Genomic DNA, 18698 nt, shown 5'->3' with positions numbered 1-18698 from the left:
TGCATCCCAGACAAAAGAAGAGGATTGGCAAAGGCATAGGGAGATGGAAACTTAACAAATAGTTGGTCTTTCCAAGTGAATGAACACAAGTGCTCAGAAGGAAGAAAACAAGACCAAAAACCAAAAAAACAAAGGAAGAAGGCTTTAGTTTGGTCAACACTTGAAAGTTCACAACTTTACCCATATGGACCAATGAGTTGTCAGAACTTACAGAATTTGCTCATCATGTAATAGATGACTCAAAAAAATAAAAATAAAAAATTTAAAAATTACTTGGGGACCTAAGGTACACATTGTATGATTAAAATTCACCATGACCTTAGCTGCAGTTTGGCGCCACCTGGTGACAGTTTCCTGCTTGGGTTTGAATACCTGAGGGTGTGACCCTGGTCCTTGTCTGGGGCTGGATCTTTAGGATTCAGACAGTGGAATGGCACCTACTTCTTTGATTCGATTTACTAGATCTGGAATATGTTGGGAACATGGTTCCTGAAATTGCTGTCCTCGGTTCATCTTATGCCTCTGTTCTCAACTCAGAAGAAGACCTGACATCAGCTTCTGCTTGGAGAATAACTACTGAAACCTAATCCTTCCTCATTTTGGTGAGATGAATGCTGGCATCGCTAACCATGTTGCACCTCTTCAGTGAATATTTCGGTAACTGTGCTACCCACGATTCTCATGCTCATTGTCGTAGTGACTTGGATGTTGGTCGTCATAATAAAGCTTAGGGAATTTTTTTGAAGTGAAAAAAAATCTATAAAAACAACAGAATTCTGGAGACTAAGAAGATCTTCAATATCATCAAATGCTAAATCCGTACATGCATGCACTTGATAACTGAAGAGGCTGAGGCACAGAATGCTTCATTTCTTGTTGTGTGTGGACAATTATTCAGACTAGATATCCCAAAGCTCACTTGAGCAAATATTATTTTATTTCAGTAATTGTGTGTGTGTGTGTGTGTGTGTGTGTGTGTGTGTGTTGACTCAAGGTTCTTTTTCTCTTTAATCCAAATAGTATAGATTATGGGACAGCCAATGTTATAGACAGCTAGTGCAGAGGGTCTTGGAGGAAGATAGGAAGGAGTGGATTGTGGGCATAGGGGCTGCTGGGAAATGGTGAGACACAGTGAAAACAGCTCACATACATATTCCTCTGCAAGGCCAAAGGTGAAGGAGGGGAGAGGAATTAGAAGGGATGGGACTCAATGCTCCTCAGATGTTCTGCCACCCCTGTCTGTCTGCTGCTTTGTGTACCAGAGGAGGGGTTACTTCCGGAGATTTCAAAAAGGCCAGGGCAGGCGACCATCTTGAATTCCAGTTGAGGTGACTCGTGGTCTCCTCATCCTGAGCTGACTTCTAAATCATGATGGCAGAGGGCCCAGGGCCTCGTGGCTTCTGGAAGAACACATAATCAACAGGGAATGTGGCTCCCAGCTGCACAGCTTTCACTCTGACATATAGATCTACAGGGAAATGTAGGTCAAAGCCATCAGCGTCTGTGAGTGCTTCTCCAAGCTACCCTCCAAGCAATCCCTCACAGATGAGGCCCACTCTTCAAGAATCATCCTTAGTCTTTATTTCAAAACTGGCCTCTGTATCACAACCTCACATTCGGAAAGCCCCACCCCTCAAAGGACGGTTTGGTAATCAACCTCTAGGATAGAAAGCTTAGGAAGGATGGGTGGCCAGGTATGTAGCACATGATCAGCGGTGGTCCCGAGTGGAGCATGTACTTCCGTGTCTTGAAGACCACATGAACTGCAGCTGCAGCCACAGTGGAGTGGGTGGTGGAGGCAGGGAATTCCAGGTCCTCTGGGACTGCTAGGTGGACACAAAGCAGACAGTGGATACCGCAGAGCAGACCCACAGACAGATACAATGTTTGCTCTCTTCCGCTGCCTGACGGGGATGCTGCACAGTCCCAGAGTGCAATTGATTCCTATCACAGGTCTCCTATCCTAGGAATGTTTCCATTCATTTAGCCTTGTGATGAATCAAGATTTGATCAATTTGCCCTAAGAACTAGGGGCAAGAAGGCAACCTTAGCAGTAGCGGGAAGGGGCAGGAGACCCTGGGGGAATGAGGCCTGGGAAGGAGAAGAGAGGAAAACCACGGGAAGAAGACACCTGGGCAGGCACTGGAGCTTGTCTTGGTCCAGGATGCAGCTGAGGCTCTGGCTATGCAGCAGTGACTGTGACTGGGTAGGGAAGTAGGTTGAAGGGGCATAGTAGCCTTTGGTAGCTAAGTAGCCTGCCACGGAAAATGCGAAGGGAGTCTTGGGCTGTCAGCATCTAGGAGATTTAGTTCTGGAGTAGAGACAAGCTAAGGAGTAGAAAGACACAGACATCAAAACAAACAGGCAAAGGCAAAGAGGCAGCTACTCCCAGTGTGGACTCAGGATTGCTTCTTTTCAGTAATTTTGTTTGTTTGGTTTTGTTTCTTCGAGACAGGGTTTCTCTGTGTAGCCCTGGCTGTCCTGGAGCTCACTCTGTAGACCAGGCTGGCCTCGAACTCAGAACTCCACCTGCCTCTGCCTCCCAAGTGCTGGGATTAAAAGCATGTGCCACCACTGCCCAGCTTCTTCAGTAGTTTTTAAACGTCCAGAAATTAGGTAGGTTTGCAACAGATAGTTATTACCAGATTCTTTGTACATTTAAACTATACCAAAGAAAATTGAGAGCCCGTGTTCAAGGGCCACAATGAAAAAAAATGAACCCACATTTCCAAAGATGTTCTAAGGACTAATAATATGTCTAAGCTTCTAATAGTATGCTTGACATTTTACCAAAGAGTAAGGAAAAAGTATATGTATCTTCTAATCTCATGGAATCTACTCAAACCACAAGTTAAAAAATATCAAAATGCAATCTAATAGAAAACAAAACAAGGAAAGCAAACAAAAACTAAGCACAGAAGCAGAAAGTTCCCTTCGGACTTCTAACTCAAATCATATCCCTAAATAAAGCAACAGTTCAAGGGTAGTTTCTTGGCATTTTCAGATCAGATTTCTATTCACTTTTGAATGTTTTGTCACATCCTTAAAGAGTACATGTATTCTCACATGGAAAGTCGTATCCTTAGTTGTCACAAAGTTACCAAAAAAAGAAAAATGAAAATGATCTTTCTCTTGACTGTGAAAGGATGATTGGTAGCTGAGGTAGTCCAACACTGCAAGATGCCTAATGTTTTTCATAATATTTTTTTTTATTTGGTAATTTGGGAGTTTCACATAATGCACCCCGATTACAGTGTTCCCCATTCTTCCCAGGTTCATCCCTCCATCCTTATGAACCCTCCCTCCCCCTCCTCCTCACCACACACACAAAGAAGAAATGAAAATCAAAGAAGAAAAACAAAAGAAATACTAAGTCTACTTTGTGCTGCCCATATACTCACTGGAGCACGGCCAGTGGCTGGTCCCTTAAAGAAAACTATTTTAAACAAACAATAAAAATAAAGAATAGGAAATGGGTAATGTACTTGCCACACACGTGAGTGTGAGGACCCGAGTGTGGATCTTCAGGACCTATAGATCATGGCAGCCCACCTGTAACGCTAGTGCTGGAGGGGAAGACAGGGGATCCTGGGAGCAAGTGGGCTACACTGACTAACTCAATCAGTGAGTTCTAGGTTCAAGTGAGAGACCCTACCCTGGTGATGAAACATCAGGTGAAGAGTAATTGAGAAAGCCAACTAACATCATATTTATTTTATTTGAGACTAAACAGAGAAAATAGTACTGGCAAACAAGAGTTGCTTGGATATTTGTCAGCCATGGAGTTCCCTAAGTGATAGAATATGCTTGTACTTTATTACATTGTATTAAATTATTGCTTAGTACTTGAAAGCCTTGCTAATTAGCCTGTACTCTTAGATTAAGAAATATCTCACCATCATCTTCATAATTTCATACTTTAGTATATTGCCTTGTGTTTAACAGATACTTAATAAATCTATAACTAATGAGTTAATAACTACTATGTAAAGAAGAAAAATAAGACTTCTGTCCTGGTTGACAGAAGAAAGATCATGGGAAATGTTAAATTAATGAGCTGAGGATGCCCTTATATAATCTTCTGACAGATACTCCTTGGGCATGAGCCATGGATCATGACAACACAGGATGTTTGTGAGCAAGGAAAAACAAATTAGTGAGACAAAGATCCCATGAATGGGAACAGATAGTAGAGGCAACCCAGGGAGACCTATTGATTTCCAACTGCAAGGTATAGCAAAGCTTCTTCATTTTCCAACAGTTGTAATGAAGATATAGTGCTTGTGTTTTATGATTATTAAATAAATATTAAACCAATAAGCTATATAAACCATGAGCATTTGAAATTTGTAAATAGTTGAGAATTATGACACAATAATTGGTCCCTTATCCACTGCAGTATTTTGTGTACTTTCAGCAAAAAATATTTTGTTGTTACCAAATTGGTTATTATTTTGTTTATTTCACAGTTCTTAGTCACCAAGCTTAGTTCACAAATTCCAATTGTTTTTTCAGAAATAAAGTTCATCTTCAAAAAATGAAAATGTTTCAACATTGTAGAGGTTCAAAACAGTAGAGAAATCAAAACTCATTTGTGTAAATAATTTAGATTCAATTTATGAAAATAAAAGAAATACCATTTTTATAGTCATGACTTTTATTATAAGAAGTAATCATTTCAAGATGACTTAGCTCTAGCTTGCAAGACGGAAGCCTGAGAGGCACTTAAAAATTTTTATGCTTATGCTTCTTGCCCAATCAGATGTTTCTATCATAATCATTTCATAAATGGGCTCTTTGAATCTAGAAACTTAACTCTCCACTACAGGAATATCCATATCAAGCAAAAAGCATCAAGGGATGGACAAATTCTGTCAGTAAGAACTTGTTGCCAATCTAGAACTCTCTTTTAATAGGAGTGATATAGGTGGTTTTCTTCTTCTTCTTCTTCTTCTTCTTCTTCTTCTTCTTCTTCTTCTTCTTCTTCTTCTTCTTCTTCTTCTTCTTCTTCTTCTTTTTCTTCTTCTTCTTCTTCTTCCTCTTCTTCCTCTTCTTCCTCTTCTTCTTCTCTTCCTCTTCTTCTTCTTCTCCTCCTCCTCCTTCTCTTTCTTCTTATCCTCCTTCTCCTCTTTTTTTTCTTCCCCTTCTCCTCTGATGTGACTCCTGGGTTAATATCTGCAGACATAATAATGGGTCCAAAATAAATTTAGGTTGACCTCATACACTAATTTATAAACAACACCCTCTCTTACATGTGTGTATGTATGTGTATGTGTGTAACCTAAAAAGAAATTGAAAAGTGTGAAAATAGATAAATCAAGGGTTTTAAGTGGGCAAGTTGTACTTTGCATCTTTCCAGTGTATAAGACATGAGGCTAAGAAAATAAGTAGGAGGTAAATTGAATTTGTTATTAATCACAAGACAGTCTGCCGATAAAAGGACATATGACTTGATTTTGATCCCATTCAGGACGAGAAGTTGGTTTGTTTCTTATGCGAGAATTATTAAAGCATGATAGAATCACCAATAAAAGTATCACCAGGAAAGAACAAGCTTGAGTCCAAAGTAAAACTATCCACAAACTCTCCCAAAAAATGGAGACTACACATTCTTTTTTTTTTAATTTTTTTTATTATGTATTTTCCTCAATTACATTTCCAATGCTATCCCAAAAGTCCCCCATACCCTCCCCCCCACTTCCCTACCCACCCATTCCCACTTTTTGGCCCTGGCGTTCCCCTGTACTGGGGCATATAAAGTTTGCGTGTCCAATGGGCCTCTCTTTCCAGTGATGACCGACTAGGCCACCTTTTGATACATATGCAGCTAGAGTCAAGAGCTCCAGGGTACTGGTTAGTTCATAATGTAGACTACACATTCTTAATTTCATGACTGCTTAGCTTTCCTTAATGTGAGACATCCTAGCATTTACCAAGTGATGCTACGCAAAATGAGAGAAACATTGTTCAAGAAGTATCACTGCCAAAAATACTTAACCTGAATCTAATCAAATCCCTCCAACTCCATTACAGAAAATACTGGAGCAAGTTAAGTAATAGTGATAAAAATGTCAGACAAGATGTGAAGGTGGATCTGTTACAAGAACACCTCAGCTGGGATACAAACAGCATTACATTAAGCAAAAAGGCATAACTTCTAAGTACAATGTGTGTTCATAAATAAGGTCATTAATAGGAAACAAAAGTAAAAATACAATAAAGAGAAGTCAGGGACTTTGAAGAAATTCTCATATAGTCTGGCTATTTTGTTAAATTAGGAATTGTTTACTATAACTTTGTTTAAGAAGATGTACACTATATCACAGGTAACCACCAGAACCCCTGCTACTAACTCTGCAGTGGTGCCGCATTTGTAAGTATGTGTTGCCATGTGCAGAGAGATAGACAGAGAAGATACAGATTTGGAAAAATCTTTAAAATTACTTTTTTTTTCAAATAAAATTTACATGTGTGTCCACTTTACTGAAATGTACTTTTTAAAATGAATATTTGATAAAATAGCTTGTTTCCAAATACTAGAATTTCAAACTTTTTATTCTCTTATATCCCATTATTAATACGTCAAAAATGGTAATTACATTTTTGGCATGCATAAATATGTTAAAAGTAAAATTAAAATACAATTCTTTTTACCTATGTAAGTGCATAAAACGATACAGGGAGACCAAAATGTCCTCGTTGCTTTCAGCTCATAAAACAGAAAAGGTGTTGAGAGTAAGCTGTAAATGACACATCCTGCCGCCGTGTCTCTGTTTCCTGTATAAATTGCCACACATGCCAAATCATGAACAAAGTTTCAAACTCACTTCAGACTAAACATGATACGCTTATATTCCAGAGCAAGAAAATGTTGTTAATTATCTTTAACTGAAGCTCAAATAATTCTCAGACTGCATTCAGGAAAGCATAATAAAAGTACCCTTTATCCACAACTTTACTTTCTCAAGTTTATAAGAAGCACCCAACAGTCTATCTATTCTTCAAAAGCACCTTTGTAACATACAGGTTCTAAAAGAACAGCTTATTGTCACAAATTCTTCTGTTTTAATTTATCGTTATGAGAAAGTGACCTAGAAATCAACACACTGATGAGAGTGCAGAACATCCAGAACAGTTTTGAAAATGTGCGATACAAATCTAATGGATAATATTGTGTAAACAGCTCTTGCTGTTTTGTTTCTTGTACATTAGAATAGCTTCCAATTTTGCAGCAATGGTGTCACATGCTGTGCAAGTAGCTGAAACACAGGGACCCAGCATTACTAGAAAGCCTGTTTGTGTCGGAAGGCATTTAGAGTCTGGTGTCTTTTATCTCAAGACTTGATTGACTCTGAATGACAGGCATGCAGAGAACTGATTGCCTGGAAGAGGGTGGAGGAATCCTAGTTAAATGTCTTCCTTATACCAGCACACTTCTTTGAAGAGTTTTCTCAAGGCAAACCCTACAAGTAAGAAAGGATAAATAAATAAATGAATAAATGAATAAATAAATAAATAAATAAATAAATAAATAAATAAATAAATAAAACTACAAGTTAAGGATACTTGATGGGGACCTCATAAGAGTCCCCAAAATCTCTATCAAGCCCCGACCTGGCACACAGGGGCTGTTTTCTGGAGTTGGGACTTCAATAGGTCATTTGGTTTAGAAGACAAACTGTAAATAGTAATCTTTTCAGAACAGGTGAAGAAGATAACTCTGCTTATATGGAAATACCTTTATCTCTATGCAAACTGTAGAAAAACAAAGAGAAGGCAAGTTCCTGGAAGGAGAATTAGAGGCCTGAACCGGACTTGGGCCATCTGGTGCTGTGATCTCTGACATCTGGACTCTAGAACTGTGAGACTATAAAGGCCAGCTGCCCAGGCAGCCATGGAAGCCCAAGAAGATGGACATAACACCTATGTTATGATATACAGAGGCTGAAAATGAAGGCTACATCACATGGACATAATATGCATATATATTTTAGATAATCAACAAGACAATCAAAACTTAATGGAAAATGTTAGAAATTTGAAACTTGTCTTTTGTTTGTTTGTTTGTTTTTGAGTTTTTTGAGACAGGGTTTCTCTGTATAGCTCTGGCTATCCTGGAACTCACTTTGTAAACCAGGCTGACCCCGAACTCAGAAATCCGCCTGCCTCTGTCTCCCGACTTTCTATATATTATATAACTCTTATTACATGAAAAAAATCACAAATAAAATTAACATCATACACAAAGATTGACCTGACCCATGGTCTATATGTATCAATGAACTTATATAAAGTTAGACTAGCCATTACTAACCTGTGGAACTTTACCTTGTATTTTCTACTTTCACTATCAAAAAATATTATGATGCACTTATCCATAACCAAGAATGTAAACTCTATGACAGGATGAAAACTATAAAGACAATGACATTTGCATCTTCTTTTATGATAGCATTCCTATCATTCAGTCATCAGTTCCTATATTCAGTCCTCAGAAGAAGAATTTTAAGAAATTTATAAACACTGATGTTTAAAGAACGGACTCTTGGTGTCACATTTAAAGAGTAAGTTGGGATTGAATACAAACTCATTAACAAAAAAAAATTAAGGCATTTATGAAAACTTCTAAGAAAGTTTTTAAAATGTTAAAGTATAGCTTTAAGCTTTAAAGATGATAAGGGTCCGTGAGAAGATTCAGCTGCTTGTTAGGGTTCCAAAGGCAAGATACAGGGAACATGATACAAGGCATGGACAGAGGAATGAAACCCATGCCAAACACATGCCAGTCAACAGGGAATAATACACTCCCAAAGAATAGAGATGACACACTTTAAACAACATAGAGAGAATATATTCATTGCCAGGGATGACAGCTTTCTTATCCATAGCACAATGGCAGCTAAAACACGGTGGGATTCTGCTTTCACAGTTTCAGAGAAGAAATACCTACTGGCTTAAAAATTAACTTCAACTAACGTGTCTCTTTAAAATAACTATAAAATACCACTGGGATAAGAAACGCTATTTGCAAACTTCTATGAGATTTGACTTTTTGACCAGATACTCATGAGGAAAACTAAAAATGGAGCAGGTCAGGGAGGAAGCACATAGGATAAGGCTGTAAAATTTCAATTGGCTTCTTACAGACTAAAAGCTTCAGGACCCGGGTTGTAGGCAGCGAAGTTTTCCATTTCCCCAGACCTTACAAAAGCCAGTGCTCATTCCATTCACTGCAAGATAGGTGCAAACTCTTCAGCTTGTACGTGTGTAGCTGGGGTGGGCGAGCCGGGGGCAGCATATGGAGGAAAGTCTTCTTTCCCGGGATCCATTAGAGAGTCAACAGACCTTGGAAAGGAACAAGAAAACTCCACAGTGAAAAGTTCTATATCAGTACAGGACTGGAACAAGTTGCTACAGGGAGAATCTCAGGAAGTTATTCCACCTAAGACTTCAGAGCAGGCTAGGCAGGATTCAGATTCTGCACATGAGTGAGCAGGAATTCTGACTAAAGCGAACCCAGTCCCAAGACAAAGGCTTCTCTACCACAGCCAGATCAAGAGAATTAGAGATCCTCCCGTCTACATCATAAACCAATCACTGAATGGCATACAGATAATCAACGATTTTATTTTATGTATATGCCTGTTCATCAGCTTCTAAGTATGAGTATCATATGTGTTCAGTACATTCTGAGGCCAGAAGAGGGTATTAGAACCCCCTGGAACTGGAGCTACAGACAGTTTTGAGACCTTATGTAGGTGCTAGGAAATTAACCCATGTCCTCTGGAAGAACAGCAACTGCTTTTAACTGCTGATCTATTCCTCAGTGTCTCCGAATAACTTTTCTGAGACAAACAAAAGTATGAGAGATCCCCTTCGATTATCTTAGCAGGCAAGGCTTTCTGAATGAAGGTTGAAATGAGTTAGGAATGCGAACAACATCATTTACTAGGTCACTCTTTACAAGAAAGCAGAAGATCTCTGGAAGTGTATGTAATCTGACAGATAAAAGCATATTGTAAAAAGAACAATTAATTAACAAGTCAAACTGATTGTGAAAAAAAAAAAAAGCCAGAGCCAAGAAACAAAGGGCAGAGGATAACAAAGAAGACAGGAATACTGAAGCTCTGCATCCTTTTTGGGATTTCTCTCCCTAATCTTGGACTTCCTGCTTCAACTCTGACAGGAAGTGTGAGGCAACTGATGTTGAAGAACACATCAGAAGTACTCCATCTGAGAGGACTTCTGCAAGAGAAAGACAGTATCACGAATTCTAGGAGACTCTGAATGAGTAGTGTACAGCAAAAGGCAGCAGAAACGATCTTCATAAAATAGGATTTCACAGATACCCTCACGGCAAGAAAACTGCTGAGCTGTAAGGAGTAACAGAGCTGCCTAACTTCAGATAGCTGTTGTTCAGAAAGACTACACACCCCAAACTAAGGAGAAAATCTAGGCAGTCCAACCTGAGATACAATCATCTGGAAATAAAAGCCACAACAGGTAGGAATAGTTAAATGGCCATTGTGATGACTTTCTGAAGACCAAATATAGAGCAGCTGGCCAGTGAGAAATTCTTGAAAGCCCATCATGTGGGGAAGGGATGTGAGTTTGTGTTTTACCCACCAGTTTCTCACAATGCTGAGGTGTAAAGCCTTCTCTGGAAACCCAGTTGTGAACTTGGAAAAGAGTAATCCCATTTAAATAGGTAAAGACTGTCCCCTGCTTTTCAATCAAATCTTACTTGCCAGGGTATAATTTTACCAGTGTATAAACTACCCAGAGGGTAGGCATTTCTCTAACTCTATCTGACTCTAGTTTTCTTGTCTCACCTGAAGAGAGTTAGGGAAAGAATCTGAGATCACAGACCAGAATGTAAGCCATAGGATAAATAATAAAATTATAGAATTCCTCCCTTACTGCACACAATAGCAACAGAGTTCCAGTAAGAACGAGTCTTAGGTGGAAGAACTACGAAATGTGGACTATTCAGGACAAGGAATACTCAAGGAAACCACAAGATTGTAGACAATAAAAAAACAAGAGAAATTGCAACATTTGACCCCTATGGCTACAGCAAAAATTAAAGGCAGTCTATTTTGTAGCCAGATTAACATAAAACTTCACAATAAAAGATTACATATCTCAGTTGTAGTTACTGGGTCATCATCCCTGGTTTTCAATAAGAAAAAAATCTCTAAGGTATGCCAAAAGGCAAGAACAAAAACAAACAAACAAAAACCAAACAAGCAAAACAAAACAAAACCAGCCTGAGTTTACAAGGCAAGCATTAGAACTGGACTCAGTTGACATGAGTTTTAAGTTCTCAAAGAACTTAAAATGATTAATATTCTGGGTAATAAGCTGATGTGTTAAGGGAAAATCGTACAAGTAGACAATACACAAGAACAAATGGTGGTGTAATTAGAAAGATAAAAACTTAATTTCATACTAAAACAAAGTCCTGGAAAGCAAAGTAAAGAAAGCAAGAATGCCTTTGATGGGTTCAGCAGTGGACTGAACATGGCCAGGAGAAAGTAACTGGGATCGTTGGGAAATACCAAAAGAAATGTCCCCAACTGGACCCCTCTTGTGAATTGAATAGTGGCCACTCAAAAGACACAACCAAATCTGAACTCCTGGAACATGTCTTTGCATGAATAATTAAATTAAGGATCACAGGCTGAGATCATCTTGGACTTGGGGTGGCCCCTAAATCTTTTCCTGATAAGAAAAGAGCTGATTTGAGAACAGAAACAGAGGGGAAAGAGAAAATGAACCAAGAGGCAGAAATTAGTGCAACATACACATGAGCCAAGGGACCACAGATTGCCAACAGCCCCCATTAGCTGGCAGACAAAAGGGAAAACGCCTCCCTAAGGCCTTTGCACAGAATGCAGTCATGCTGGCTCCTTGATATGGGGCTTCTGCTTGCCATAACTGTGAGAAAATACTTGTCTGTTGCTTTAAGTCACCCAGTTTATGGTGATTTGTTACAGGGCCCTGGGAAGCTCATATAAATGCAGAAAAGAAAAAAAAATACACTGAAAATCCTTAGACAAAACAAAATGGTGAGGTTGCTTGAAGGAGAGGGAAGAGGAAGAAATAAAAGAAGAGACTTTACATCAGGAACCAGGCAAGCAAGAACGAGCGAGTGAAGTGTTTACAGAGAAACTGTAAAACCATCAAGCTAGCTAACACTCTAGAACAACTGAAGCTTATCATCCAAAGTCAGAGAACCAATCTTTTCTCAACATGGAGACACTGAGAAAACTCCTTGTCACAGACACGCTGTGCCTGAAAGGTTGAAAGGAGTTACAGGTGGAAGAGAAAAACATCATAGATGAGAAATTCAGATCTCTATGAAATGGAAAGCAAGTATTAGTGGTGCAATAAATTTTCTTTGTTCTTAATTGGTCTAGAAGAACACATGTGTTCAGCAGTTCTGTGTTTCTGGATTAGCTGCCATCTACTGCACAAAGATGCTTCTATGAGAAAGACTGAGAGCTTCCCTAGTCTACGAGTAGAGAGATATATATTGGAGGAAAGTTTGATAGAGTATAATTTTACTAAATGATAATAATAGGGTCATCTAGGTACTTCCTAGCATAAGATGTTGGTCAGAATTACAAAACAGGCATACAGTTCCTCCAGTAGAGTGGACAAATTAGAAAGCAGTTGGGTTCTCCGGTTACATTCTCGCCATTGTTGCTCCAGTGGGAATATATTACCAGGAGTATTCTGCACAGCATTTACAGCTGCACAGCATTTACGGCTGGGGTAAGACTCTTAAGGATTCTTCTCTTCCCACAGGCTATATAATACTTTCTGGCACTATGATAGGTAGTCATCAGAAAGGAAGCTCCTTGGTCAGTAATAACTTGATTTCTATATGTATTATGACTAAATTGTGTGACATCTTCAGGAATAGAGTCTTAGTCAAACTCTGATGAGCAACAAAGAACAATAAGACTCGTCTATATTGTTTGAGGAGTCTACAGAACATCTCCCACCAACAACTTGAAGAGAGATATGTCAGATTTGGTATTGGATGGGGGCTTGTTTGTTTTGGTTTGTTTCGTTTTTGTTTTGGGAAATCTATGGCATCTGGAGGAGCATAACCACCTATAGCATAATGACAATCTCTCTCTCTCTCATTCCCTCTGTCTGTCTCTATTTGTCTCTCTCTCTGTGTATGAATATTTGTACCCACACATACATATATATATGTATATATAAAGTTTATATAACATGTTTCTGTTTGTCCTTCTCAAATATCCTTCCTGTTAGTTAGCCCTTTCACCCCACCTCCCTTTTCTGCCCTACTCTCCCATGCCCTTCTCCACTTCCTTTTCTTCTTTCAGATATCCAGTGTTTTACTATGTCTTTCTATTAGTAGTTGTTCTTTCACCTAACTCAGTAGCCTTAGAATTGATCAAAGAAGTGCCTTTGGTATGTTTAGCCAGTGGGAAGTACATCTATATCACGTTCCTTCCTATAAGCTGCTCTGGAAATGAATATATAAAAATCTATTGTGGAAGAAGAAACCAAAAGAATTTAAGAGCCAGATGTTGGGAGGGCACTATTGGGAAATAGTGATTTCTGGACATAATACTCATGAACTCACTGCAGCTGTGGTTGTGAACACAAGAACTGTGGAAGGTCAAGTCAGTCAACACTTCTGTATAGAGCAAGAAGGGGTTCACAAGCCTTCATGACCAGCTAAGGCGATATGAGAGTAGATAGCCACTCGGGAAAGAATAGTCAGTTTTCTATAATGATATGGTCCATGCTAAATGGATTTTGCTCCAATAGTTCATGTAACTCCCATGGATATATGACAGCATTAATTTGGCTTTGTGGGTTACAAAAAACAAATGCCAAAGAAAGAGAGAACATGGAGTTGAGAGAATATAAATTTTGAAAGGCTTAGGGGGAGAAATGAGAGAATGTGGTTAAATATATTTTATGTATATATGAAGTTCTCTTATTAAAATATTACATTAAAAAATTATAAAATATATTCTTAAATCACAACATAATTAATTTATAAGTGACATCAATTTACAAAAGAGTTTCTCCTAAAGAATTTGTGAGTCAAATAAGAATTAGCAATGTTCATAATTTTTAACTAAGGTGTGACACATAGAATTGTATGGACAGTAATAAAGGACTCCTTGAGAGTTATGTTTATCTCATTATACACTACTGGTATAGTGAAATAGAAGCAGTAATGAAAGTCTACCTATCAAAAAAATTCCAGGGTCAGATGGTTTTAATGGAATGATTTTTCAGCTAAGAGTTAATGTCATTACTCCTCAAATTATTCCACAAAATAGAAGCAGAAGTTATATTACTCAATTCATTTTGAGAGGCCATAATTACCCTGATACTCCACCCACATAAAGATCCAACCAAGAAAGAGAATTACAGACCAATTCCCCTACTGAACATAGATGCAAAATTTCTCAATAAAATACTTGCAGGACAAATCCAAGAACACAACACAAAGGTTATTCATTGTGAACAAGTAGGATTTATCTGAGGGATGCATAGATTATTTAACATATATAAATCAAAAATGTAATTCACCATATAAATAAACTGAAAGACAAAAACCAAAAGATCATCTCATTAGATGCAAAAATGGGGCAGGGTTTATCAAAATCTAGAAGCTCTTTAAGATAAAAATCCTGGAGATATTAAAAATACCAGGGATATACCTCAACATAATAAAGTCACTTGCAGCAAGCCCAAATCCAGCATCAGCTAATATAGAAAGTCAAAACACTTCTACTAAAGCCAGAGAACAAAACAAGGTTGTCCACTCTCCCCATAACTTCAGTATAGTAACTATAGTCCTAGCTAAAGCAATAAGACAGCAGAAGGAGACAAAGGGATACAAATTATAAGGGAAAAAGGCATTTGTTAGCAAATGGCATGATAGTGTGCATAAGTCACCATAAAAATTCTCTAGGAAAAGTGACAGCTTGGAGAAAATAAAACAACAAACAAACAAACAAACAAACAAACACAACCAACCAAACAAACAAAAAACCTTTCAGAAAAGTAGCTGGATAAAAAAATTAATTTCAAAAAATCAGTAGCTCTTCTTTATAAAATTGACCAATAGACGGAGAAAGAAATCAGGAAAATGTCATCTTCACAATAGTTTCAAATAATATAAAGTATCTTGGTATAAATCTAACCAATTAGTGAAAGACGTGCATGATTAAACTTTATTACACAAAAGAAAGAAATTGAAGAAGAAAGCAGTAGATAAAAAGATCTCCCATGCTCATAGATAAGTAGGAATAACATAGTAAAAATGATCATCCTATCAAAAGCAAGACTGAGTATAATGCCTATCAAAATTTCAATACAACTCTTGACAGAATTATATGGAAACACAAAAATATATGATAGCTAAAACAAACCTGAGTAATAAAACAATTGCTGGAGCTATCACCATCCACAATTTCAAGTTGTACTAGAGTGATAGTAATAAAAAAGAGACATATTGATTAATGGATAAGGATTAAAGACCTAGGCATAAATCGGCACAGCTATGGAGACTTAACTTTTTTTTATAAAGAAGCCAGAAATACACAGTGGAAAATAAACAGCATTTTTACCAACTTGCGCTGGTCAAAATTCATGGCTGCAGGTAAAAGAATGCAAGTAGATCCATGCTTAACATCTTGCACAAAACTCAATGACAAATGGATAAAAAGACCTCAACATAAAACCAGACACACTGAACCTGGCAGATGAGTGAGTGGGGAATAGTCTTGAACTCATGTCTCAGGAAAAGATGTTCTGAATAGGAGACCATTAGCACAAGCACTAAGAACATCAGTTAGTAAATGGGACTTTGTGAAACTGAAAAGCTTCCGCTCAGAGAAGAACATCATCATTTGAACAAAGCAGCAGCCGACAGAATATGAAAAGATTTTTATCAACTATACATCTGATAAAAAGCTAACGTCCCAAATGACAAAGAACTCAAAAATCTTGATATAAAGCAAACAAAAAAACCTAGTTTAAATATAGGGTGCTAGTCTAAACAGAGACTTCAGAAAACAAGAAACTCTAATATCTAAGAAACAAAGAGATGTTTAACTTCCTTAGCCATCAGGAAATGTAACTTTAAACTACTTTGAGATTTCATCTTATACTTGTCAGAATGACTCAGATCAACAACACAAATGACAGTCCATAATGTCATTTGCTAGTGAGACTGAAAACTTTTAGAGCCACTATGGAAACCAGTACAGTGGTTCCTCAGTACGATGAAAATAGATCTATCTCAAGATTCAGATATACCACTCTTGGACATATTTACAAAGGGTGCTTCATCCTACAATAGAGAAACTTGATCAACAATGTTCATTGCTACTCTAATCATAATAGCCAGAAATTGAAAAAGAAAAGAAAAATGTCCCTTACTCAACAGATTCATAGATAAGGAAAATGTGATCCATTTAATATACAACAGTTTATTACTCATTCATTTAAAAAATAAAATCATGAAATTCCAAGGTTAATGGGTGGAACTAAAAAAAAAAAAAAATGTCATACTGTGTGAGGTAACCCAAACCCAGAAAGACAAATGTGCTATTTATTTGCCTATAAGTTGACATTAGCTGTTAAGTCAATGTGAAACAAGCAACAATCTACAGAACCACAGAGTTAAGGTATAGAGTAAGAGACTAAGGTGGGATAGATAGATCTTCCTAGAAAATAGAAATAGACTAGATAGTTACATATTGATTGGGAGCAGAAATGGGAAGATCAATTGGAAAGGGTGTGGGAATAGAAGTATAAGGGAGCAAATATAGGGAGAGAGCTAAAAGACACTTGGAGGGTAGTATGAAAACCTTCCTAAACTATATACACAAATGAAGGGGATCTAAATGAAATTGCCAAATAATGGGAGAGACAGAAGCCCAAGAGGTAATCTCTTGTCATGAAATGAAGCTGCTATTACTGAGATTGTGTTACATCTGATTGAGTCATTGACCCAAGTGTCCCAAGGCTAACATCCCAAGACTGTTGTCAAGAACACAGGTTGCCCTCCCTCAATTGAAAGCAAGGACTCATTACTTCAGAAAACATGGACACAACACACTGAACATGGAGACGTTGAGCTGGTGTCTACAGAGATTTCACACCTTGATATTAGCATCTTTGTTACAGGAAGGGACTCTGCAAACTAACAAAGGAGAAAATTAAACACCAACTTAGCCACACAGATGCTTTGGTTTACAGTGGTATCCTGCTTGCACAATATACTAGGGCAATGGTGGCACAAAACTGATATGAATAAACAAAAGGCTCACTCCACAAGATGAAGCCCATGCCCAACACTCCAACACTGCTTGGGTGACCAAGAACCTGAGAGTAGACAGCCCAGACATTAGGGTAAAGCCAAATTCTACTCTTAGAAACATGGTAGCAATAAAATGACTCCTAAGGACATTCTGCTCTGCTCCTGCTCAGGCATCATCAAAGACACTTTCTCCTGCAGCAGATGGGAGTAAATAGAGTCCCAGAGTCAGACAATATGCTGGGAGTGAGAGACCTGGGAAGACTCTGACCTAAACAGCATGCCTTTATCATATCATCCTTTCCCTCAGTGCTCAGTGAAGCCTGCAGAATAAAGAGTGTAAGAGCCACAGGGATGGAGGACACCAATGGAGTAAGTCTGTGGCATCATGAACAGTACCTACATGGGTCTCATCAGATGGACTAAAAGAAGTAGATCCATCCCTGCATCCATAACCCTGGAGCAATCTTCAATTGATAACCACTTATGAACAAAATTTTAATTTCTGCCAAGGGAGTTTGACTGGTGATGTAGACTACATATAAGGGTGAGTAAAAGGCCAACTGAAAATGAACACAACAGCACCTTGGGGGTTCCTTGTCTCATAATGTTATATTACCCCTCTACCCCAACACTGCCCATTAGTTTTTTAAAACTTATTATTTTTATCTCTATTGTGTATTTTCTTTTTCTCTCTTTACCTTCTAGGTCCTTTCCATGTATATTACAGATTTATAATATATATTTATTTTATATTATTTAGTGGTTTTATGGGATTCCTGATTGTGTGAACCAGTGGGTCTCTGTTTCTTGTGACTTCTCTTGGGCTATTTTCCTTCTGTTTGTTGTCCTATTCTGATGTATTACCTTTTGTTGCATCTTACTAAATTTTTTTATTCCTTAGGTGTTTTTTTTTTTTCTCATGAGAGACAGATAGGGAATGGATCTTGATGGGAAAAGAAGCTGGGAAGAACTGGGAGGAGTAGAGGAGGGGAAACCATAATCAGGCTATAATAAATGGGGGAGGGGGAATCTATTTTCATTGAAAGAAAAAATTAATCAGTAAAAAACAACAACAAAAACAAGTGGAATCTTGTGTACTTTTTTTTTTTCTGGTTTTTTTCGAGAAAGAGTTTCTCTGTGTAGCCCTGGCTGTCCTGGAACTCACTTTGTAGACCAGGCTAGCCTCGAACTCAGAAATCCGCCTGCCTCTGCCTCCCAAGTGCTGGGATTAAAGGCGTGCGCCACCACGCCCAGCTTGTGTACTTCTTTATAAAAGTAGATCTACAAGCATAAATTCACAAAGCAAATTCTTGTGTCCAAACTGATTGTCATGTGAATCCTATCAAACTCGGAATAATTAAATACT

General features: G+C 38.0%; 1 pseudogene; it reads right to left on the bottom strand.

Annotated features, from left to right (window-relative positions):
• Positions 1–1361: 1361 nt before the first annotated feature.
• LOC110307756 (phospholipid scramblase 3 pseudogene) overlaps positions 1362–18698 on the bottom strand; it is a 60192-nt pseudogene continuing 42855 nt past the window's right edge.

This window comes from Mus caroli, unplaced genomic scaffold (assembly GCF_978045245.1).
Source record: "Mus caroli unplaced genomic scaffold, Mus_caroli_1 scaffold_15, whole genome shotgun sequence".
NCBI lineage: Eukaryota > Metazoa > Chordata > Mammalia > Rodentia > Muridae > Mus > Mus caroli.
This window is presented reverse-complemented; position numbering and strand designations above follow the sequence as displayed.